This window comes from Pinus tabuliformis, chromosome 5_2, assembly GCF_031772625.1.
Source record: "Pinus tabuliformis cultivar Carrire ecotype Pingquan chromosome 5_2, CPIR1, whole genome shotgun sequence".
NCBI classification, from domain to species: Eukaryota; Viridiplantae; Streptophyta; class Pinopsida; order Pinales; family Pinaceae; genus Pinus; species Pinus tabuliformis.
This window is the reverse complement of record NC_142306.1, coordinates 1,018,284,924-1,018,310,370: the sequence shown is the minus strand read 5'-3', so window position 1 is coordinate 1,018,310,370 and position 25,447 is coordinate 1,018,284,924. Positions and strand designations below refer to the sequence as shown.

The following is a 25,447-nucleotide window of genomic DNA, read 5'->3' as shown; positions in this document are numbered from 1 at the left end:
GCTACCATCGCCCTAGCTGGTTTATTTCCATTTCTGTTTGTAAGCATATTTCAGTATTTTACATTTAATGAAATGAAGTATTATTTCTGCTGCATCTCTGTGTTTATGGTTATCTCTGTAATTTGTTGCGTTCCTGTTTAAATCCAGATCAACAGGGGTGTGACAACATTGAGGAAGCTCATCTCTCTTAGCATCCAAGGCGAGGAAGAAGCAACGTTGGATGGAAACTTGGTTACTCAATCGAACTTGTGTAGTGGTGTGCTAAGGAGGCCTCCCTTGGCCCATTTTCCTCGTGATTTGATTTGTCTACTAAATTGTTAGGGAGCACCTTGCGGTCGAGAATGAATGATAACTCCTCATAGGCCTTAAAGAGGGAGGGTGATTCCTAGGGGTTGGGGGGTGGAGGGGAAGAAGTTTAAGAAGAGATCCATTAGGGAGCAATCTATGGTTGAGAATGATACCTCCTCATAGTCCTTGAAGAAGGAGGGCGACCCCTTGGGCAGTGGGGCGGAGAAGAAGAAGTTCGAGAAGAGAAGTTTGAGGGCAACCCCTTGGGGGGTGATGGGGGGTGTGGGTGGTAGAGTGGAAGAAGTTTGAGGGCAACCCCTTGGGATGAGAAAAAGTTTGAGAGGCCTCACTGTTATGGTATTTGAGTTCACGTGGGGTTCTTGCTACTGCTGCTTGTCCTAATAAGATGGGTCAACCAAGAAGTAAGAGGTGATCCTCTTGAGGGTCTTTGGCCTAGGTGAGGTACTTAGAGATTAAGATATATGCTCAAGCACCTCCCTCATGAAGAGAGCAAGGCATTGTTGGTCGGGGATTGAAAGAATGTGGTGAGAAAGAACCCCTAGTCTTGGAATAGGCAATCGTGGCCCAAATTTCCATTGGTAGGTAGATGAGGAATTAGGGGATCAAAAAAATATTTAAAATGGTTTAAACTAAAATTAAAAAAATTCAAAACAAAGACTCAAATAGAGGAGGACTATAATACAACTCCATGGAAGACACAATTTAAAAATAACAGGTCTAACAGATCTTGTTTGTGTGGAAATTAACCACCCCTTCAAAAAAGAGTAGATATAGGGTGCAAGAGGCTACTAAACATAGGGTCAAAATTGTTTTTGTAATTATTCCCCATTACATAAATAGAATACATAGTATTATAATGCACACTACATAGATAATATTGGTCATCATCCAAATGTTGAACTAGTGAGTGTATTCTTTTTTGAGAATAGGTTCCACGTGGGCATTTGGATGGGGGACACCTATATATTCCCAAAACCATTGAACGACAACTCCCAAGCATCACTAGTGTTTTCTTTTTTGGGGTGGGGGGGCAAGGGGCAGAGGTTTATGGTTCATGAGGAAGTCCCCCATGTCATGGCGAATTTCCCCTTAGAAACAAGGACTTCCTCACGCAATTCACAAGTATTTGGGGATAGATAAATGAAGGGGACAAGCCCCCTCAAGTTGGGATTGTTGTTTGTGTTATTTTTCCCACAAGAGAGGCAACTTTTACTTTATGTACAATTGCACATGTGTTTATTCCCAAGTTGCACCCACAATCGGGGGGTTAAGATTCAATCTGATTTCATCATGTTGAGTCGATTATGGTACATCTAGGTATTCATAGTGATTCGGGTTTGCTACACTGTTAATTTCTTCACAAGAACTTGTTATTTTTTTAATAATTCTCCTATTGTCTAGGAGTTAGAGTATTTTTTAATAGTTCTGTTGTCTAAGATTTAGAGTTTTTGTGCTTGCATGTTAGAATTAACTTGTAATGAATCTTGTTGATTTTGGGTAGCATCGGATATGCCCTAACTCCAAAATTTTGTGGAGGGGCTAGAACACATGAGATCTCCAAGACCCAGAAATCGTTTGGAGAAATTCCACTCGGATGAGGAGTTTTTAAAATAATTAATATTTTAAATTTGTTCCTAAGTCTAAACTTAGGAAAATAAAAATATTAATGAGTATTAATAAATATGTGGGTGAGAAGCTTCTAAGAGACGAGGTAATCTTAGTCGTTGATTAGAGACTTAATAATGATTGTTGATTCATCAACATGAAAAGTATAAGAGAAGACTTGAGAGTCATTTGGAGATACACGGATCAAATACTCAGTACCTCGAGGGAAAGCGATTCTCAAGGAGAAGGAGTTCGATTTCAGAGGGAGAGTTGCAGGGTGGAGGAAGAGGAGGGCATTAGCAGCAGTTAGTGACTGAGGATGAGGTGATGCAGAGGGATGCAAAAGTGACACAGAGGGATGCAGAAGTGATGCAAAGGTGGGTGAAGGGTCTCCAGGGTGTCAGAACTTCTCTAAGAAGAGGAGAAACTTTGGCTCAGGTGTTTTCTCTCAGTAGTGTTTCAGTTTCTTTGTGAAATCATTCCTTGTAAAGCGATTGTTGCTGAAGATTAATAAAACCCTCATCTGCTGCACCGGTTTTCCCACATTGGGTTTTTCCAGGGACAATTGTCCAAAAACAACTATGTTGATGTGATTGATTCTTGTGCTTGTATATCACTGTTATTTTCTCTATGTAATTATGTGATAACTGCAGTAGAATTTATTTTAATATTTACTGAAGGGTTTTTCGTAAATAACTTATTGTGAGAAATAAGTAGGTGAAATAAATCAGTTACTGCAGTAGAATTTCGTATTAGAAATTTTCACATGGTATCAGAGCAGAGATCAGGCAACAGGATAGAAGAATCTGCTATGAGTCGGGAGTATGATGCCGAGACATCAACTCAGAGGGACTCATGCAGATCTCTAGAGAAAGAAGAGAGCACGAAGAACATGGATCACGATTATTCTATGTTAGCTTCCAGACTGGAAGAAGAAGTCGCTTGCCTAGCAAGTTCTGCCTCCTCTGAGGTTTGGTATATAGATAGTGGAGCTTCCTGGCATATGACAGGAATACGAGAATGTTTTTCGAATTATCAGGAAGAAAGGATGAATTTTCAGATCACCATGGGAAATAAGGCAAAGTGTACCCCCGTAGGAAGAGGTACTGTAGTCTTTCAAACAGAAGCAGGGGATCGGCTTCGAGCAACCAATGTGTTGCATGTGCCAGGATTGGGGATGAACTTACTCTCTGTATCTCAGCTTCAAAACAAGGGCTATGACGTTTTCTTCATTAAGGAGAAAGTATATGTCAAACACTCGAGTTGGAAAAAGAAGGCCCAGATTGGAATCAGAAGTAACAGGCTGTATAGATTACAGCTAGAATCTCCAATGGCACTGATAGGCAGCGCTGGGGATAAAGATTTGAATGAACTATGGCACAAGAGGATGGCACACTTACACCATGAGGCTCTAAGAATTCTTAGGAAAACAATATCAGGAGTTTCAGAATTAAGTACCGAACGAGATGATGTATGCAAAAGGATGCGCACTAGGCAAGTACGCTAAGACAACATTTTCCAGAAGCAACAATAGGGCTAAGAGTGTTCTGGGATTGATACATTCAGATATCTGCGGACCCATGTCCACAAAAGCTCTTAGTGGTGCCGAATATTTCATCACCTTCATTGATGACCATTCCAGAAAGACTTGGATTTACTTTCTGAAAAGAGTTCAAGGCTCTAGTTGAGAATCTGACAAGAAAGAAGATAAAGATATTGCGCTCAGACAATGGTGGAGAATACATCGACAAGGACTTCATTGATTTTTGCACAAGGGAAGGCATCAAAAGAGAGTGGACAACCCCCTATAATTCGGAGCAGAATGGAGTAGCAAAAAAAGGATCAGACTATTGTTGAAGCAACCAAGGCAATCTTGTGTGATCAGGATATGCCCAAGTTTCTATGGGCAGAAGCATGCAACATGACAGTGTATATCCAGAACAAGACTCCTCACGTGGCATTAGGTAAGATTACTTCGAAGAGTGTCTTCATCGGTAAGAAGCCTGAAGTGAGTCATTTCAGGATATTTGGGAGTTTGGCATACTGCCATGTACCTGAAGAGAAGAGGAAGAAATTGGATCAGACTGCAGAGAAAGGATATCTTGTAGGATATAGCGAGAATGCTAAGGCATATAGAATCTATCTTCCGGGGAATAGGAAGATCGTAATCCGATGGGATGTGAAGTTCATGGAGGACAGAGCCTTCAGAAAATCCCGAGAAATGCCTTCCAAAGAGTAGTCAAAGGATGATCCATTGGTACAACCACTTCGACCAACAGAAACTAGCGCTATTATTTCTCCTAAAGGCAAAACTCTAGAGGTGGAGCCTCAGGAAGAGGAGGAACATATAGATATACCCACTACCAGTGGTAGAGCGAGCCGGGAACTTCGACAGATACTACGAGATGCAGAGGATTTTGTTGGGGCGCCCAAGAACGAGAAAAGGGAGCATAGACAGCCAGACAGATACCAAGCCTTGGTGGCTCAGGTTGGAGAACCCTCTAGTTTTCAGGAGGCCGTTCAGCATCAAGTATGGGTAGATGATATGGTGGAGGAATACAGTTCCATAATGGTCAATGATGTCTGGGAAGTGGTACCTAGGCCTCAGGATAGGTCAGTTGTAGGGTTGAGATGGCTCTACAAAGTCAAATACGCTGCAGATGGCAGTGTAGAAAAATACAAAGCCAGGTTTGTGGCTAAGGGGTTTGCTCAGAAGGAAGGGATAGACTACGAAGAAACCTTCGCCCCAGTAGCCAGGTATACTTCTATTAGATCCGTGATATCCCTTGCAGCTCAAATGGGGTGGGAGATTCACCAGATGGATGTCAAGGCGACGTTCTTGAACGGGGTGATAGAAAAAGAATTATACATTGAACAACCAAAAGGTTTTGAGACTCATGAGAAGGAATCTCATGTATGTAGATTGAAGAAAGCTCTGTATGGGCTTAAACAGGCACCTAGAACTTGGTACGGTCAAATTGATGGCTACTTGCAGAAGATGGGATTCGTCAAGAGTGACGCAGATACTAACCTCTACCATCTGGTTGTAGAGAATAAGCCTCTAATCCTGGTTTTATATGTGGATGATCTCTTTTTGACAGGATCATCTAGGCTCATCAAAGATTCCAAGGAGAACCTAGCCACATAATTCGACATGAAGGATTTGGGACGGATGCATCATTTCCTGGGGTTGGAAGTTTGGCAGCAGAAGGGTGAAATTTTCCTTGGGCAAGGGAGATATGCTACAAAGATTTTGAGAAGGTTCAGAATTCAGGACTGTAGACCTGTGGCTACTCCAATGATCACCAACTAGAAGAAGATTGATGCATCCGAAGATAAAGAAGTTGATCCCACCTTGTATAGGCAACTCATAGGGTCCCTGATGTATCTGGTCAATATTAGGCCAAACATTTGTTACGCTGTCAACACCCTCAGTCAGTGCATGGTAGAAACAAAGAGGGCGCACTAGGCAGTAGCCAAGCATGTTCTCAGATATATAGGAGGAATAGTCGGGCATGGACTGAAGTACACCCAAGGCAATGACATCAAGTTGAGTGGGTTCATTGATGCAGATTGGGCTGGGAGTTCAGTGGATCGGAAAAGTACCACTGGGTACTGTTTCAGCATTGGATCATGGATGACCTCCTGGTGTAGTAGGAAACATAAATCCGTGGCTCTGAGCTCAACTGAAGCTGAATATATGGCAGCTAGCACAGCTTCGTGCGAAGCCATATGGCTTAGGAAATTGCTTGTGAATCTATTCAGGACAAAGATGGAAGCGACTAGTATTGTGTGATAATCAGAGTTGCATCAAGCTTTTCGAGAATCCAGTCTTTCGTGATCAGTCGAAGCACATTGTTATCAGGTGTCATTTTATCAGAGATTGTGTCCAACGAAGGGCAGTACAGTTGAGGTACACCCCAACAAGAGGACAGGTGGTAGACATTCTCACCAAGGCCCTAGGAAGAACAAAGTTTGTTTACTTCAGGGAGAAGATGGGGATGGTTAAGAATCCGGTTCAGTAGCAGAAGCAGATAACATAAGGAGTTGCAGTGCAACTGTTAACAGTGACAATGCTATGGGCAGTATGATGCAACATATTCAGAGGGAGCTGTGGTACAGATGTAGCAGTTACAGTTACAGTGTCATGGGTAGCTGTACAGGTTGCAGTAGTGCAGTGGATGAGGGGCAGTTGGCCAAGCATCAACAACGCAGAGGACCGATGCTGTGGATCAGTGTGAAGCTTCTATTGGGAAGTATTGCTAGGGCACATTCCTCGCTAAGAGGGAGTTTTGATTTTGGGTAGCATCGGATGTGCTCTAGCTCCGAAATTTTGTGGAGGGGCTAGAACACATGAGATCTCCAAGACCCAGAAATCGTTTGGAGAAATTCCACCCGGATGAGGAGCTATTAAAATAATTAATATTTTTAATGGGTTACTAAGTTTAAACTTAGGAAAATAAAAATATCAATGAGTATTAATAAAGATATGGGTGAGAAGCTTCTAAGAGACGAGGATCAAGTCTGTTTTAATCTTAGGGGTTGATTGGAGACTTAATCTCGGCTGTTGATTCATCAACATGAAAAGTATAAGAGAAGACTTGAGAGTCATTTGGAGACACATCGGGCAAATACTCAGTACCCCGAGGGAAATCGATTCTCAAGGAGGAGTTTGATTTCAGAGGGAGAGTTGCAGGGTGGAGGAAGAGGAGGGCATCAACAGCAGTCAGTGACTGAGGAGGAGGTGACACAGGGCATTCGAGAGACAACACAGAGGGAAGAGCAGGCAGACAACACCATTGGAGACGCAGTCCTCACGCAGGCTGACGCAGAGTAACGTAGAGGGACATAGAAGTGGTGCAGAGGTGGGTGAAGGGTCTCTAGGGTGTCAGAACTTCTCTAAGAAGAGGAGAAACTTTGGCTCAGGTGTTTTCTCTCAGTAGTGTTTCAGTTTCTTTGTGAGATCATTCCTTGTAAAGTGATTGCCGAAGATTAATAAAACCCTCATTTGCTGCATCGGTTTTCCCACATTATGTTTTTCCGGGGACAGTTGTCCAAAAACAACTGTGTTGAGTGATTGATTCTTGTGCTTGTATATCATTGTTATTTTCTCTATGTAATTAAGTGATAACTGCAATAGAATTTATTTTAATATTTACTGAAGGGGTTTTTGTAAATAACTTATTGTGAGAAATAAGTAGGTGAAATAAATCAGTTATTGCAGTAGAATTTCGTATTAGAAATTTTCACAAACCTTGGTAGATAAAATTTAATATAAACCCTTAAATATCAATAAGAAAAACTTTAGAGATACCACTTGTATTATACCTTGATAGATAAATATAAAAGATATTCCTTAACTTCATAAATATCTATTGCATGCCATACAATAATAGACCCAACAATGTAGAAAAAACCCTTAAGGTAGTGCAACACCATCATTAACTTCTTATGGAAGGAATCACTCCACAAGCCATGCTCGCTACAAGTCAACATCCAACATACTTATGTATTCATTCTTTCTTATGAGTATTCCTAGGGGTATATGCCTACCGTCCCTTATTATATTATTATTTCATCTTAAATGTCTAGTGGGTCTATTTTTTATCCATCAACTACCAACTGGGCCTATTCCATGATTATCACCACATTACATTCATTATCCCCTTGGGTATTGTTACCACAAAATCTAGCAGGCCTTGGGGAGGGAAAACCTACAAGACAAAAGCTAGACAAACTGCTGACTACGGGGTAGAGGCCCAATGTCACCTCAGCCAAAATCCCCCGCTCTTTACATATTTTCACCAATGGGAGGAGTCTTGGTAAAGGAGTCAATTTAAATAGATATGCCAATAATAAGGTACGAAGTGACCCCACGGGAGCTCATTCAAGAGAGAGGCACAATAATGGTATGAGGCTTCAAAGAAGCAAAATGCTTTCAAAGAAAAACTTTAGAAAATAAGGCTTAAGACCTAGGGTTTTGAGGTTTTCGATGATAATAGATATTCACAAGGTTGAGGCTCGAGGGAAAGGGTTTCTTACAATGATATTCAACTAATCCAAGGCTCATGAAACCCTCAAGAAAGTCCTCAAGTTGAGGGGAAAAGAAACTAGGGTTTCCCTCTTAGAGCAACACCTAGGGCAAGAGATTTTATGGATGAAATTTGAGTGGATGCCCACCAAATTGATAGGTTAGGTAGCCTAGACCTATCTCTTGATGTTTAGGCTCTCAAATCACCAAAAAGCCTCCTCCCTAAAATTTTGTTCCAAGCCCTAAACTTTTGCCCTAGTCTTAAAAGGGACGAATTTGGGAAGAGAAAATTATGGAGAAAATTTAAGTTTGATCATCAAGTGATTGGACCAGTGCCTTGTCCTATGGGGATGTGGAGTCAAGGATGTGCTAGATAAGTCTAATTCCCTTCTAAGAAGGCCAAATTTGATGCCCTAGCTATCAAAATTTCAACAATTACCCACTTAATGGAATAATGGATTTTCATGGTGAATAAAAAGATGTAGTCCACTAGGAACATTCATTACATGTTACAATGAGCAATGCATACAACATTCATCTATAATTTCTTTGATAAATTGATTTTCAATAATTTAGGGCACAAAATTTTAGCCTAGAATCAATAGTTCCATGCATTAGACATTCAAGAAAAAGATATTCAACAAATAGATTCCACTTACAAGATAACTGTGAAAAATCTATCACTGCAACAACTAATTTACTTTACCTACTTATTTTCCAATAAGTTATTTATGAAATTCCTTCAATAAACATTAAAATAAATTCTGTTGCAGATATCACACCATAATATAGAAACAAACACATGCACAAGAATCGACACAGATATTTTGGACAATAGTATCCGGAAAAACCCATTGTGGGAAAACCGGTGCAGTAAGGGAGGATTTTATTATTAAGCAATTCTTCAGTACAATAGGGTGCCAAATTGGCTTACCCAATAGAGAGAAAATTCTCCAACACTTCTCTAGTCTTTGCGTTAGCCTGACTGACCTCTACGTAGCTCCCAGACACTGTGCGTTAGCCCCTGCCTCTCTGCATCAGCATTGGGCCTCTCTGCGTCACCCACACAGGCCCTCTAATGACTACGCAGTCTGCTGCTGCCTCTCCAACCTCTGCGCTGGTCTCCTGGTGCTGTTCCCGACTCTTTGCTCCATACTTGCTGCCTCCTGCCGCTCTCCAGACCACTTGTTCGAATTTTTCAGCTAACCCCGCTCCAGAAATCAAACTGACTGGTCTCCCTCAGTGTGTTCTCCAACTGACCCTCAAGCCTCTTATACTTTTCTCGTTAGTCCATCAACGACCGAGATTAAATCTCTAATCAACGACTAAGATTAGATTTGGTTTGATCCATGACTTTTGGACCCTTCTAACCCAGTTTTATATTAATACCCATTAATATTTTATTTTTCTTAAGTTTAAACTTAGGAACTCTGTTAAAAATATTAACTATTTTAATATCTCCCAAATCGATTAGATCTGCCCAAACCATTTCTGGGTCTTGGAGATCTCATGTGCTTTAGCCTCTCCACCAATTTTCATGGCTAGAGCACATCCGATGCTACCCAAAATCAACACTCCCTCGTAGTGAGGACTGTGCTCTAGTAATACTCCTCACTGAGTATCACCCTGATCATCCAGCGCAGGTCCTTGTGTTGATACTAGGCCTCCCTGCCTAACATCCTCTGCACTGTTGCATCTTGTACTACTGCCCATGGCCCTGCCACAACCACTGTTGCACTTGTACGACAACTCCCTCTGCATCTGTGCTGCTGCTGGTCCTTTCTCCCAACATTGCATCTGCACTGCAACTCCCTTTGCATCCGTGCTACTGTTGGTCCTTCTTCCCAACATCGTATCTGCACTGCAATCTCTTCTTGCCACGTTGCACTGTGTTACTGCTAACTGCTATCGCACTGCAATATCCCCCCCCATTTCTGCTACTGAAATGGATTCTTTATCATCCCCATCTTTTCCCTGAAATAATCAAACTTTGTTCTTCCAAGGGCCTTGGTGAGGATGTCTGCCACCTGTTCTCTTGTAGGAGTGTAGCTCAACTGTACAACTCCTCGTTGGACATAGTCTCTGACAAAGTGACACCAGATATCAATATGCTTTGACCGATCATGAAACACTGGATTCTCAGAGAGCTTAATGCAACTCTGATTATCGCACATGATCTTGGTCGCCTCCATTTTTCTTTTGAATAGGTTCACAAGCAGTTTTCTAAGCCATATGGCCTCACACGAAGCTGTGCTTGCTGCCATATATTTTGCCTCAGATGAGCTCAGAACCACGAACTTCTGTTTCCTACTGCACCAGGAGGTCATTCTTGATCCAATGTTGAAACAGTACCCAGAGGTACTTTTCCGATCCACTGAACTTCCTGCCCAATCTGCATCAGTAAATCCACTCAATCTGATATCCTTACTCCTGGTGTACAAGAGTCCATAATCGACTGTTCCCTGTAAATACCTGAGAACATGTTTGGCTGTTGCCCAGTGCGCCCTCTTCGGTTCCACCATGAACTAACTGAGGGTGTTGACAGCGTAGCAAATGTCTGGCCTAGTATTGACCAGATACATTAGGGACCCTATGAGCTGCCTGTATAAGGTGGGATCAACATCCTTGTCTTTTGATGCATCAATTTTCTTCCAGTTGGTGATCATTGGAGTAGCCATGGGTCTACAGTCCTCCATCCTGAATCTCTTCAGGATTTCTGTAGCATATCTCCCTTGCCCAAGGAAGATCTCTCCCTTTTGCTACCAAACTTCCAACCCTAGGAAATAATGCATTCATCCCAAATCCTTCATATCGAATTCTGTGGCTAGATTCTTCTTACAATCCCTGATGAGCCTAGATGATCCTGTCAGAAAGAGATCATCCACATACAATACTAAGATTAGCGGTTCATTCTCTACAACCAGATAATAGAGATTTGGATCTGCGTCACTCTCGACAATTCCCATCTTCTGCAAGTAGCCATCGATTCGACCATACCATGCTCTAGGTGCTTGTTTTAGCCCATACAAGGCTTTCTTCAACCTGCATACATGAGACTTCTTCTCATGTGTCTCAAAGCCCTCTGGTTGTTCAATGTATACCTCTTCTTCTATCACCTCGTTTAGAAATGCCGTTTTGACATCCATCTGATGAATCTCCCACCCCATCTGTGCTGCAAGAGATATCACGGTTCTAATAGATGTATACCTGGCTACCGGGGCGAAGGTCTCTTCGTAGTCAATTCCTTCCTTCTGAGCATACCCCTTAGCCACAAACCTGGCTTTATATTTCTCAACACTGCCGTCTGCAGTGTATTTGATCTTGTAGATCCATCTCGAACCTACCACTGATTTATCTTGAGGCCTTGGCACTACCTCCTAGACATCGTTCAACGTTATGGAATTGTACTCCTCTACCATCACATCTAGCCAAACCTGATGTTGAGCTGCCTCCTTGAAACTGACAGGCTCCTCATCCTAAGCTACTAATGCCTGATATCTATCTCACTGTTTTCGCTCCCTCTTATTGTTTCTTGGTGCACCGATGAAGTCCTCTGCATCTCGCAGGATCTGACGAAGTTCCCTGCTAGTTCTTCCTCTGCCAGCAGGTGCTTCTGTTAGCTCCTCCTCATCCTGTGAATCTTCTTGACCCGAGGAAGAATTCTTTACTTCCTTGGAAGGCATTTCATGAGATTTTCTGAAAGCTTTGTCCTCCATGAACTTTACATCTCGTCGAACCACTACCTTCTTGCTCCCTGGAATATAGATTCTGTATGCCTTAGCGTTCTCACTATATCCCACTAGATATCCGTTTTCCGCAGTTTGATCCAGCTTTTTCCTCTTTTCCTTGGGTACGCGGCAATATGCTAAACTCCCAAATATCCTGAAATCACTGACTTTAGGCGTCTTCCCTGTGAAAACTTTCTCTGGAGTAATCTTGTCCAATGCCTGATGAGGAGTCTTGTTCTGAACATAGACTGTTGTGTTGCGTGCTTTTGACCACAGGAATTTTGGCATACCCTGATCGTACATCATGGCCCTAACTGCTTCTACAATAGTCTTGTTCTTCCTTTCGGCTACTCCATTCTTATCTGGATTGTAAGGAGCTGTCCACTCTCTTCTGATGCCCTCCTTGGTGCAAAAATCAGTGAAGTCCTTATCGACATACTCTCCACCATTATCTAGCGCAAAACTTTTATGCTCTTCCCAGTCAGATTCTCCACCAGAGCCTTGAACTCTTTGAATCGACAGAAAACCTCGTCCTTGGTTTTCAGAAAATAAATCCAAGTTTTCCTTGAGTGGTCATCAATGAAGGTAAGGAAGTACTCGACACCACTAAGAGATTTAGTGGACATAGATTCGCTGATATCTGAGTGTATCAATCCTAGTACACTCTTGGCCCTGTTTTTACTTCTAGGAAATGCTGCTTTGGCATACTTTCCTTGAGGACATCCTCTGCATACATCATCTCGTTCCGTACTAAGATCCGGAACTCTTGTTACAGTGCTCCTGAGAATTCTCAGAGCCCAATGGTGCAAATGTCCCATTCTTCTGTGCCATAGTTTGTTCAAATCCTTGTTTCCATGACTGCCTATTAATGCCATTGGTGATTCTAGTTGTAGTCTATACAACCTGTTACTTTTGATTCCGATCTACACTTTCTTTTTCCAACTCGGGTGTGCGACGTATACTTCTTCTTGATGAAGACGACGTCATAGCCTTTGCCTTGAAGTTGCGACATGGAAAGTAAGTTCATCCCCAATCCTAGTACATGAAGTACATTGGTAGCACGGAACCGCTCTCCCGATTTTGTTTGAAAAACTATGGTACCCCTCCCTACTGGAGTACACTTTGCTTTGTTCCCCATGGTGATCTGAAAGTTCATCTTCTCCTCCCGATAATCTGAGAAACATTCCTGGATTCCCGTCATATGCCAAGAGGCTCCATTGTCTATATACCATACCTCTAATGATGCAGAACTAGTCATACAAACCACTTCTTCTTCCAGCTTGGAAGCCAACATAGAGAAATCGAAATCTCTCTCTTGTGCAATTTTCTGAAAATCGGTGCGAGTCTCCTGACGTAGATGCCTCTGCATCATGGTCTCGACCCATAATTGATTTTCCCTTTCTGTCTCTGATTACTTGCTCTTATACCATGTGAAAAGTCTATCACTGTAACAACTGATTTGCTTTACCTACTTATTTTCCAATAAGTTATTTATGAAATTCAATTAATAAACATTAAAATAAATTCTGCTACAAATATCGCACCATAATACAAAAACAAACACATGCACAAGAATCGACACAGATGTTTTGAAAAACAGTCCCCGGAAAAACCCAATGTGGGAAAACTGGTGCAGCAAAGGAGGATTTTATTATTCAGCAATTCTTCAGTACAACAGGGTGCCAAACTGGCTTACCCAACATAGAGAAAATTCTCCAACACTGTCTGGCTGACCTTTGCGTAGCTTCCACACACTCTGCATCAACCCCTGCCTCTCTGCGTCAGCACTGGGACTCTCTGTGTCACCCACGCAAGCCCTCCAGTGACTACACAGTCTGTTGCTACCTCTGCATTTGCCTGAGAGGCTCTATGTATGCCTCTCCAACCTTTGCGCTGGTCTCCTGGTGCTGTTCCCGACTCTCTGCTCTGTACTTGTTGCCTCCTTTCGCTCTCCGAACCACTACTTCGAATTTCTCAGCTAATCCCGCTCCAGAAATTGAACTGACTGGTTTCCCTCAGTATGTTCTCCAACTGACCCTCGAGCCTCTTCTTATACTTTTCTCGTTGGTCCATCAACGACCGAGATTAAATCTCTAATCAATGGCTAAGATTAGATTTGGCTTGATCCATGACTTTTGGACCCTTCTAACCCAATTTTATATTAATACCCATTAATATTTTATTTTTCCGAAGTTTAGACTTAGGAACTCCTTTAAAAATATTAATTATTTGAATATCTCCCAAACCGGTTAGAATCTGCCCCAACCATTTTTGGGTCTTGGAGATCTCCACCAATTTTCATGGCTAGAGCACATCCGATGCTACCCCAAATCAACAATAACATGCAATATATCCTTCCATTAGACCAAGAAATAGCTCCAAAGAATGTCAAAATGAGCTTGATCACCAAAGTTGTAAGAATCTTGTACTTGTAACCATTACCATTACCAAGTAACCAAATGATAACAAAGAATATCTAACATGAAATGAAATGTTTCAACTTTCAACTTTCACAAAGCATCATATTCATAATTCATTACCAATGAGTCATAATTGCCAACTTCAAACTTCAAACTTAAATTGTCATATATTGTTTACAAAAAATATCGTAATAAATATGAAAGAGTCAACAGTTATAAAAACTATTAGAAATTAGAAAAGACAAGTAAATCTATTATCTATTGCTAATGCTTGGGCCTCTTGCCACCACGAGAAATGTCTAATTTCTGAGAAGGTCATGGTGGTCTACTGGGAGTCTCCTCCCGCATAGTCGGACGACCAGAACCGGAAGGCACATGACCTCCATGTGGGGATGCAGATGTAGATGGGGGTGGCGGTAGCAAAGGCAAAGATGTTCCAACTCGAGCACTGCTACTGGATAATGGGGGTGGCGGCAACAAAGGCAAAGATGTTCCAACTCTAGCACTGGCATGGTTGCTGCTGCTTCTTCATCATCTTTGAAAAGTTATGTTTCCAATTCTTCTGGATGTAGAGTACCATCCTCCAGTTTATCTTCCTCTGGGTTGTTGCCCCAAGTTGTATATGATGTATCATCTCGAGCTCGATCACAATAATGACTTAAAAACCTCAAGTTGTAGTGCACATAAACCAAGCTTTCTGTGCGGTTTTCATTGAGTTTGTTTCTTCTCACATTATGGATGAAGCTATAGGTGCTCCAACACCTCTCTATAGAAGAAGTATTTACAACCTGTGAAAGGACTCTTTTTGCCAATTTTGGCAAAATTCCTTGACCGCCATATGCGTCCCACCATGTGATAGCATCAAAACTGTCCTTATCTTCCATTGCATGCAAAAAACCAAACACTCAAGTGCTATTGAAGTATCTGCCTAATTCAAGATGCAGATTAGCACACTCCTCCCTGTCAGGGACCAACTTGTCTAATGTTGTCATATACCCATTTTGTACCTTTGGATTTGTATGGGGTTTGGCCCTAACCCCACCCCCAAGTGCAGGTTTGCCCAACCAAGATGGAGAGTAGTATTTTGGCATAAGGATATATGCCAAGGCATGTAGTGGAACATTAAGTTTATTCCACCGTGCACACACAAATTTGTGAATAATATCATACAAGTTGGGATCTTTTTCCTGAACAATATCTTTTATTTGCCCCAACATGTTATCCATCTGCTCATACACCTCCCCAATCACTAGTTGATCTATATCTACAAAATGAATCATGTTATAAACGGGCTTGGTGAATTGCAAAACTTCCCTCACACGTGCCCAAAATAGACCATCAAGAGAGGTGTTCTCCAGCTCTTCAAAACCTTGCTTGTCAATTGCGCTTAGAGCCCTGTCCTTTAATACCAGCCAGTGTTGACTTGATACCATGCTAGTCAATGACTCTCTTACCTCCAAAAGGCGCTTGAAGGTGAGGTAATAGCTAGCAAATCCAATCTTCACAATCTTCAACAAATCCAAACTTGAGTGACTGTGGAAAAGCCCACGAGCATTGCTATGACTAGTAATAAATTTTATTACTCTTGCCTCTCTTGTACAAATCACTAATCCATTTGTGTTGAGGGTGTTTGTTCTTAATAATATCATGCATCAAAAGGTTCATTGTGTGAACCAAAAACCCAAACCAAAATATGTTGGGGTATCTATCCTCAATAATTTCTCCCGCTACCTTACAATTAGAAGTATTATCAATGATGACTTCGATGACATTGTATGGTCCAATTCTTTCAATTGTTTAAAGTAATGGTTTTGCAATGTTGATGGCAGTCTTGAACTTTTCTGAGTAATCATATGTTGAAAGTAAGATTGCACCACTAGTAGACACAACAAGAACACTTATCAATGGCTTGCCTTTTACATTTGTCCAACCATCAGATACAATGGATACCCCATGGTCATTCCAAGAACTTGTCATTTTACCCAAAGCGTGTGCTATTTTTGCTTTTTCATGATCAAGTCCTACGATTCTAGCCTTGTCATACTCAGGGCTCTTGTATCCTTTGGGGGCATCATTAATGGCGAAAACCATTTCATGTCAATAATGTGAGCGAAGAACATTGAATGGTATCCGACATGCATAGAGAAACAGGTAAATATTTGAATCCACATCATTTCTACACCCTTTATCAAGGAAATCAGATATGGTTCTACACCTTAAAGGGATGTTTGTTCCTATGCCTCCATATCCACTGGCATGGGAGGATGTTGATGGAGTTCGTAGACTATGTGAATGTGGGCTAGTGGTGTCATGTTCAAAGTCACAACCATGCTGCAGAGTGTGATCGAAGAAAATTTGGTTGCAACGACTATGTTGATAGGGTGCTTCCTACTGCTGGTGGGCTACAACTGCACTGTCTGTCACTAGGTCCCAACGACTGTGACCTAGAATTCTATTGACCATTGGATGCAAACTTTGACCGGTTTTGGAGACTTTGACTTTGATCAAATTTGTCTATTGGGCTTGTCTCTTGGATATTGTTTGGTTGGTTTTGTTGAATAGTCAAAGGATTGAGTTTGACTCTTGATTGGTGAATTGGAACGTTGTACTCTCTTTGCTGAACATTTTATGACAATCTAATAAGAAGAAGAATTTGAAAGGGGTTTCCCCCATGTGGGGTTTTTCCCTTGTCTTTGACCAATTCTTGTGTCTCTTGATTGTCTTCTATAGTACATTGCATTTATTGTTCTATCTACAATTGCTATTTATCACTGGAAGATTGAATTGATTGCCAATTGAAATTAAGAATTGGGCTAGAACAGTGGAAAATTAACATGGTATCAGAGCCGAGGTGAAGACAAGCCCAAGGAGACAAGAGACAAGAGTAATTAACTTTGGAAGAAGATGAAGGAGCCTATTTGACTTGGTTAAGATGTCTACTTCTTACTTCAAGGATTCTGAGAAGCAGGGTGATACATCAAACTTTGTTGCTTGGAAGATCAGGTTGGAAGTGATATTGGATGACACTGATGTCTTGGAATATGTGGAAGGTGTTGGAAAATGTAACTATGTTCGGTCTTCAATAATGTACTTGAGTCATTATGTAATGTACTTGTCAAAAGAATAAAGAAAATAATTTTTATTATTATTATTGTGACTTATTAAAACATGGGTTTCATGCTTGGGTAACCATGTTTTAGGTCAAAGTCCCCATTGAGGAATTCTAGGATTTATTCTGGGTCTATAGAGTTATTGTACACTTAAAGAGACCCTTCTTGTGCTTTCATATCATGTAAAAGTTTAAAGTATTGAGTCAAATATGAATTATGGAACCTCCACACCATGTCGGCCTAAGGGAAGATCAAGTCAGCCTAAGACCCTATTCGACCCCACAAGAAGCCTATAAAAGGAAGGACATCGAATTCATTTGGAGTATCACTTCTCATCAAGTTCGAATTCTCTCTATTGGGCAGAAGAGCGAAGTGGGTAGTTGGGAAAACCTGTTGTCGGGAAGTTGAAGTAAATGCAAGTTTGGGTGAGTCTAAGGAGTCAAGGAAAATCGAAATTTTGGTGGTGGTCTTTTTATGTTTCGTGCTCTGGATTGGGAGATCGAAGTCTTACAAGTTGGACTACTGTCGGAAGCTGTTAGCTGCTGCAAGTTGCTCCATAGTTGAAGTTGCTGGGAAGAGGTCAATCTTCTGGACACTGACTTGGTGTGGAGGGAAGGTCTGGTCAAGGTCTAGGGTGAGGAGTCTCAAAGAATACTATTGAAAGGAAGAATTACTTTGACTGGGTTTCCCCTCGAGGGGTTTTTTCTCTGGCATGTGCCTACATCTTGTGTTCATTGTTTTATGTGCTACTGCTTTTGGTAATTGCTTGATGAACTAAAGAAAGAAGATATAAAGAATCATAATAATAAGAAACATCACAAGTAATTATCAAGATCAAGAAAATTTTTATTGCCTTTCTGATTTTCCAACATGGTATCAGAGGTTTGGTGAAAAAGGAGGAAAAAGGCAGATTCATTCAGAGGCACTATCTCAAAGAAGGATTCTATTATATTCAAGAAAGATGTCTAACTCAATCAAGGGTGAGAACAAACTTGAAGGAGCATCTAACTTCAGATCTTGGAAGAAGAGGATTAACCTAATCCTCGAGAAGGACAAGGTGCTGGATTTGGTAAAAGGAAATGTAAAGAAGCCTACAGAAGAAGGTAGTGATGCCGACAAAGCGAAGTTCAGGGATTTAGAATTGGTGGCTATGACTCTGATGGTAGAAGGAATAAAAGCTAACCTTGTCCCATTCATAGCTAACATCGATCATGCTCAAGAGATGTATGAAGCCTTGTCGAAGCTGTTCAATATCAAGAAGATTGGTCAAGTAGTAAGTTTGAAGAATGAGTTGAGGACCATGAAGATGACTAAAGAAGATACTGTGGCAACCTTTTTTGTGAAGATATCTAGACTCAGGGATGATCTCTTGGCCATCGATGAGATTGTTCCGGACAAAGAACTTGTGATCACTGCCCTATTAGGATTTCCACCCTCTTGGGGTGCATTTGCTGCAGGTCTCAATAGTTGGAAGGTAGCTCCCACCTTTGAAGAATTATGGACCGCCTGTAGTCAAGAAGAATTAAGGATCTCAATGGTTGCCAATCCTGAAGGAGTATCAAATGCTTATGTTGCTCATCATAAAGGAAAGAGATCGAAGGGACGAAGGAAGAAAGTTGACATGTCTAAGATAGAGTGCTATCAATGTCATAAGAAAGGTCACTACAAGAATGACTGTCCCAAGAATCCAAGGAATAAGAAGAGAGGAAGAGATCAAGCCAACTTTGTTGAAGAAGGAGACTCAAAGAAAGTCAAGCCCGAAGAATCCGACATTAGGGACTTACACTATTAAGTCATTTGCTTTTCATAACTTGTTTTATATGTTTTCGAATTTATAGGTTTTTGACTTGTTTTGAAAAAGACATTTTTTTTGTAGGTTTCCCTCAAGTTTTGGAAGGAGCTCCCAACAACTTGCAAAGAGAAGTATCTCATGTCTTTTCAGTTTTTGGTTCATGTACTCATTTAGTTTTGATTATATTAAATACTAATCACCTTTCTCCCTTTGTTGTCTTGACTAGGGAAAAACATCTGAAAGGAGGAGGATCTCTCAAGACAAGGTTGGTCAAGAAACAAAGGAATGCTTTGAATACATTGATTGAAAGGATTATTCATTTGATGATCCATTACTAACTCTGTTATGACTAGATGTATTGAATCTTAGTGATTCTTGTTTGGGTGATTCATCTCTTGATAAATCTACCCGCCCCTTTCATATACTTGATAGATTATGTAGAACCCTAGACAGGTTCTGGAAAACCCCAACTAAAGGATATGCTATTGTGAATGTCTGAAATTCTAAGTTGCTTAGGGATATTGTGGAATGTTAGTTGAAGTCTTATTGATGAAGTCATGTTTGGGATTTTGGTATGATCGGGAAATCCTAACTTGTTAGGGTTGAGTGATAAGGTCTAAAATCCCAGAACCTTTGAAGTTTTGGTAATGTTGGGTTTGCTATGTTTCGACATTGGAACCCTAGCTCATTAGGGTTTGGTGGAATCTGTGAGCAAGACCCTTACATTATCTTAAAAATGTTTTCCTTAGAGTGTGTGTGTTTTTCTAATCAAACCCTAGTGTAATCAAAATGATTGTTTTTCTGATCAAACCCTAGCTCATTGGGGTTTGGTGGAATGTGTGAGCAAGACCCTTACATTGTCTTAAAAATGTTTTCCTTGGTATGTGTGTGTTTTTCTGATCAAACTCTAGTGTAATCAAAATGATTGTGTCTAACTCTTATTTGATATTGTTGTGAAGTTGGGTTTGACTAACACATAATGTGAAATGTATTTGTATGAAGATGAAATCTAGGCATATATAGATATGTCCTTTTGGTTGAAATTCTAGGTTGGTCTAGGTCAAGATGTATTTGTGTTACTGGACATATGATATGCTTATGAATTCCTAGATATGTGTGCTGACCTAGTCATTGATGGTCATGAGTCTTAGGATATAATGGAAGTCCTTGTCTAAGATTCTAGGATGATGATATCTGAAAAATCTAGGGTTTAGTAGTTAAATCCTAGCAATGAACAATCTGAGATCTATGTATGTAATGATTGTTGAGATTGTGAAAATGGAATTCTAAGGTTTTGGAATTAAACCTTAGTCAAAGTAAAATCTCTGGAATATGATGATTTAAGGTTTTGGTGAATTTATGAATTCTAGGGTTTTGGAGTTGAACCTTAGTTGAAGTAGAAATCTTTGATGAATGTTTGAGATGTGTGAGAGATTTGTTGAAATTTGAATTTTTGGTTGAGTCTAATGATTGCTCAGAAATCTAGGGTTTGCGAACTAACCGTAGTGGTAGTTGGTCATGTTAGTGACTATTGATGGTTGATTGAAAATCTAAGGGTTGGAACTATCCCTAGTGGAAGTTGGTTAGGTTAATGACTAAGCTGTGATTGACTTTGATTAATTCTGTATGAAATCTAGGATTTGTATGAATCCCTAGTGAGAAGTCTAACATATGTATTTTGAAAGGTTGTTAGATGCTTTATAGATCTATATGTATTTTGAATTGTTTCTAGGGTTTGCTATATGTTGTAGTAAGGTATGTCATACCTTTGGAAGTCACATTGAAACCCTAGATGGAATGAATGTTGTTATGAAGTAGTCTAGGGTGTATAAAGTCCCTAGCAAGATGTTGAAGAGTATATGTCTCTTGTTTGTAAGTCTGGGTATCTGATATGAATAAAGTTGAAATGCTTCCGTGATTTTGATATGGCTAACATCATGCTTCTATAGTTTTGGTTGTACTTGCTATTGAAGTTGTGTAGGTACACAATCTTCAACTTGGTGAAGATGCTCATTGATGTGATAAGCATGATGGGGATGATGATAAATCTGATGAAATGGTTGGAAGCCACAAAAGATTCTCTGATGTCGATAAGAAGAAGCTGATCTTTCGGAGGAAGCATGAATAAAAGAGATCTCCCTAAGATTAAGAGGGAGTCCAGATAAAGAGATGCTTCCTGGTTGAAAGGGAGGGCATAGCTTGGTGTTAATTGAAGAATGAATTTCAGAGGATATGTTGCTGCATGAGAAGTAGGAAAGAAAGCAAATGATTGAGGAATCTTTTGTCAAAGATTCGGTTGATAGTCCTACTATGGAAAGTTGAGAAGCAACATCTGTTGTTTGTAAAGACCCCGGAGATTTGTATTTGATTATGTATATGTGAAAGTATATTATTGATTGGGGTTGTGTTTGTACAGGTGAATCTCTCAAAGGATTTGATAGCATGCTAGTTACCAATCAATTTGATTGGGAGAGATTGGTCATTCTTGATCTGCTGGATAAGGGGTGTTGAGGCTTTGCGATTGAAGCATTGCTTGGGGAGTCATCAGGCCGTCACTCTGTGTTGATGTCTGGAATCCCGAAATTGAAAAGGTGGTGTTGTTTATTGGGCTCTGTTTTGGATACGCACCTGTATGTTTAGTTTGGTGGTTAGCAAGTAAGCCTGATGGTACCTAGAGGGGATGAAGGCTTGATTCCACCTTAGTCCCACTTGGATAGATTGCCCTAGTCCGGAATCTAGTCCATGGCATTGTGGTGCCTAAATTGTTGAGTGATTGGTTGGATCGCCTGCCCTGGTCAGGAATCTAGTCCATGGCATTGCGATGCCTAAAAGTTCTTCATGGTTCATATAGTTTGATATCTTCCATTGTATTTGTACATTATGAATACCTCCCTAGTTAAGAGGGAGTGTTGGAAAATGTAACTTTGTTCGATCTTCAATAATGTACTTGAGTCATTATGTAATGTACTTGTCAAAAAATTAAAAAAAATAATTCTTATTATTATTATTATGACTTATTAAAGCATGGGTTTCATGCTTGGGTCACCATGTTTTAGGTCAAAGTCCCCATTGAGGAATTCTAGGATTTATTCTGGGTCTATAGAATTATTGTACATTTAAAGAGACCCTTCTTGGGCTTTTGAATCATGTAAAAAGGTTAAGTATTGAGTCAAATATGAATTATGGAACCTCCACACCATGTCGGCCTAAGGTAAGATCAAGTTGGCCTAAGACCCTATTCGACCCCACAAGAAGCCTATAAAAGGAAGGACATCAAATTCGTGCTCTAGATTAGGAGATCGAAGTCTTCCAAGTTGGACTGCTGCTGGAAGATGTTAGCTGTTGCAAGTTGTTGCATAGTCGAAGTTGCTGGGAAGAGGTCAATCTTCTAGAGGCTGACTTGGTGTGGAGGGAAGGTTTGGTCAAGGTCTAGGGTGAAGAGGCTCAAAGAATACTATTGAAAGGAAGAATTACTTTGACTGGGTTTTCCCTTCAAGGGGGGTTTTGCCTTGGCATGTGCCTACATCTTGTGTTCATTGTTTTATGTGTCGCTGCTTTGGTAATTGCTTGATGAACTAAAGAAAGAAGATATAAAGAATCGTAATGATAAGAAACATCACAAGTAATTATCAAGATCAAGAAAACCTTTACTGCCTTTCTGATTTTCCAACAGAAGGAAAGGTTCCTGTACCTCTGGAAAATGCTACTGCTACTTCTAAATCCAAGTACAAGAAAGGCGAGCTCAAAGCCAAAAAAATTCACATTGATGGTTTGCAAGATCATTTACTTGTTTATGTTGGAAGCTTGAAGAAGTCTAAGGATATCTATGTAAGCTGGTTGGGATGTATGAGGTCAACAACTTGAATCATATCCTCTCCTTGAAAAATCAACTCAAAGAAATGAAGATGAACCAGAGGGAGTCCGTGCAATCCTATATCATGAGAGTATCTTGCATAAGGGATCAATTGCAATTTGATGGTGAACAAATATTTGAGAGGGAGCTGGTGGTGGTGACTCTTCAAGGTCTTCCTCCTATTTGGGAAACCTTTATTACTACTCTAAGCAACAATAATGTTCTTCTGACATTTGATGAGCTCGTTAGTAAATGCACTCAAGAGGAGACCAGGATGATTGCTAGAGGGAGGATTCAAAAGCATGAAGAAGGAGAGCCTTTTGCATTTGCTACTCAAGACAAGAAGAGAAAAGGAAGAGGAACATCATCTGGTTCAAGAAGGCCTCCCCATGAATCTAGGGATTTCAAGAGAAGAGGGAGTAGAGTTGAATGCTTCAATTGTCACAAGCATGGTCACTATGCCCGAGATTGTCTGGAAAATAGAAATGATTCAAGATCCAACTATAACAACAATTGAGGCTTCAACAACAAGAAGTTCAATAATCAAAGAAGAGGAGATGATAGAAGAAGAAGGGATGATAGAAGAAGAAGAGATGCTTTGGATGATCACGAAGAAGGCCATTGTCCTCAAAAAAGGTCAAGTAACTCCAGGGATGAAAATAATGTAACTGATAGTCAATCTGAATATATTCTTATTTCTGCCCTTTCTAGTTCTTCCCCTTCGGATTTGTATGATAGTTGGTTGGTAGATAGTGGGGCTTCTAGACATTTATCTGGATATTGGGAAGTCCTCTCAAACCTGGTTGAGAGGGAGATATTTAAAAATCATCCTTGGAGGCAACACTACTCATCCTATGAAGGGTTAGGGTTTTGTCAAATTTCATTTGGACTTTGGTGAATATGTTTTTCTTCATCATGTGATGTACGTTCCGGGATTAAAGAAGAACTTGGTATCTATTTCTGCCTTGGAAGACAAGGGTATGAGAGTAGCTTTCATAAGAGGAAAAGTCCTCACCTAGCCTATGGAATCCCACATGAGGGATGATTTTACCTTGGGATCTAGAGTTGAAGGACTCTATAGAGTTAATGGAAGACCTTTGCTAGCAATGGTCCACGACACCAATCATCAAAGTGAGCTATGGCACCGAAGGTTGGCACATCTACATTATGAAGCCCTACTGAAATTAAAGAAGTTAGTCTCTGGGATGCCTGATGTTTAAGCTAGTCATGATAGAGTATGTCTGAGATGTGCTAGTGGAAAGAAGACAAGCAGACCATTCCCCTCCAACAAGAACAAGACAAATGATATTCTTCAACTCATTCATTATGACCTATGCGAACCCATGCCATTGACTCTATTGGTGGACATCTCTACTACATAATCTTCATTAATGATTTCTCCAAAAAGACATGGATATACTACTTGAAGCATAAGGATGAGTCTTTTGATATGTTCAAGAACTTAAAGGTCCCAATAGGAAATCAAACAGGGAAGAAAATCAAAGTCTTCAGGTCTGACAATGGTGGAGAGTATACGTCAAACGACTTTGTTGATTTTTGGAAGTAGGCTGAAATCAAGAAGGAAACTATCATACTTTATAATCCTGAGTAGAATGGAGTGGCTGAAAGAAAGAATAGGTTCATCGTGGAAGCTACTCGAGCTATGCTGCATGATCAAAAGTTGCCAAAGTTCCTCTAGGGAGAAGCTACAAATATAGCAATATATGTTCAAAACAAGGTTCCTCATCAAGCTGTGGATAACAAGACTCCCGAAAAAGTTATCACAGGAGTGAAGCCTGAAATTGGACATCTTAGGATATTTGGTTGCCCCGTATATTTCCATGTATCGAAGGACAAGAGGAACAAGTTGGAAGCCACCAGAAAGAAAGGTACGTTTGTTGGATATTGTGAAAACTCTGAAGCATTTAAAATGTATATATCTGGTCAAAGGAAGATCGAGTTTAGCAGGGATGTAACTTTCGAGTCTTCAGGTCTGACAATGGTGGAGAGTATACGTCAAATGACTTTGTTGATTTTTGGAAGTAGGCTGAAATCAAGAAGGAAACTATTATACTTTATAATCCTGAGTAGAATGGAGTGGCTGAAAGAAAGAATAGGTTCATCGTGGAAGCTACTCGAGCTATGCTGCATGATCAAAAGTTGCCAAAGTTCCTCTGGGGAGAAGCTACAAATATAGCAATATATGTTCAAAACAAGGTTCCTCATCAAGTTGTGGATAACAAGACTCCCGAAAAAGTTATCACAGGAGTGAAGCCCGACATTGGACATCTCAGGATATTTGGTTGCCCCATATATTTCCATGTACCGAAGGACAAGAGGAACAAGTTGGAAGCCACTAGAAAGAAAGGTACGTTTGTTGGATATTGTGAAAACTCTGAAGCATTTAAATTGTATATATCTGGTCAAAGGAAGATCGAGTTTAGCAGGGATGTAACTTTCGATGAAAACGCTGCCCTTGGAAAAGCAAGGGACCTTCCTTCGCCTCCTCCTGCTGAGAGGAAAGATGATGATATGGACCTCCTAGAAGGTCCCTCTATGTTCGAGCCAAAGAAAGAGGTTGATGATGATCCCATGGAGC

The 25,447-nt window shown here is 40.5% G+C and overlaps 1 protein-coding gene across 1 annotated transcript in view; it reads left to right on the top strand.

Moving 5' to 3' along the window:
- LOC149162720 (uncharacterized) overlaps positions 1 to 25,447 on the top strand; it is a 149,468-nt gene that overhangs the window by 10,394 nt on the left and 113,627 nt on the right. The gene's annotated exons all lie outside the window — the stretch shown is intronic.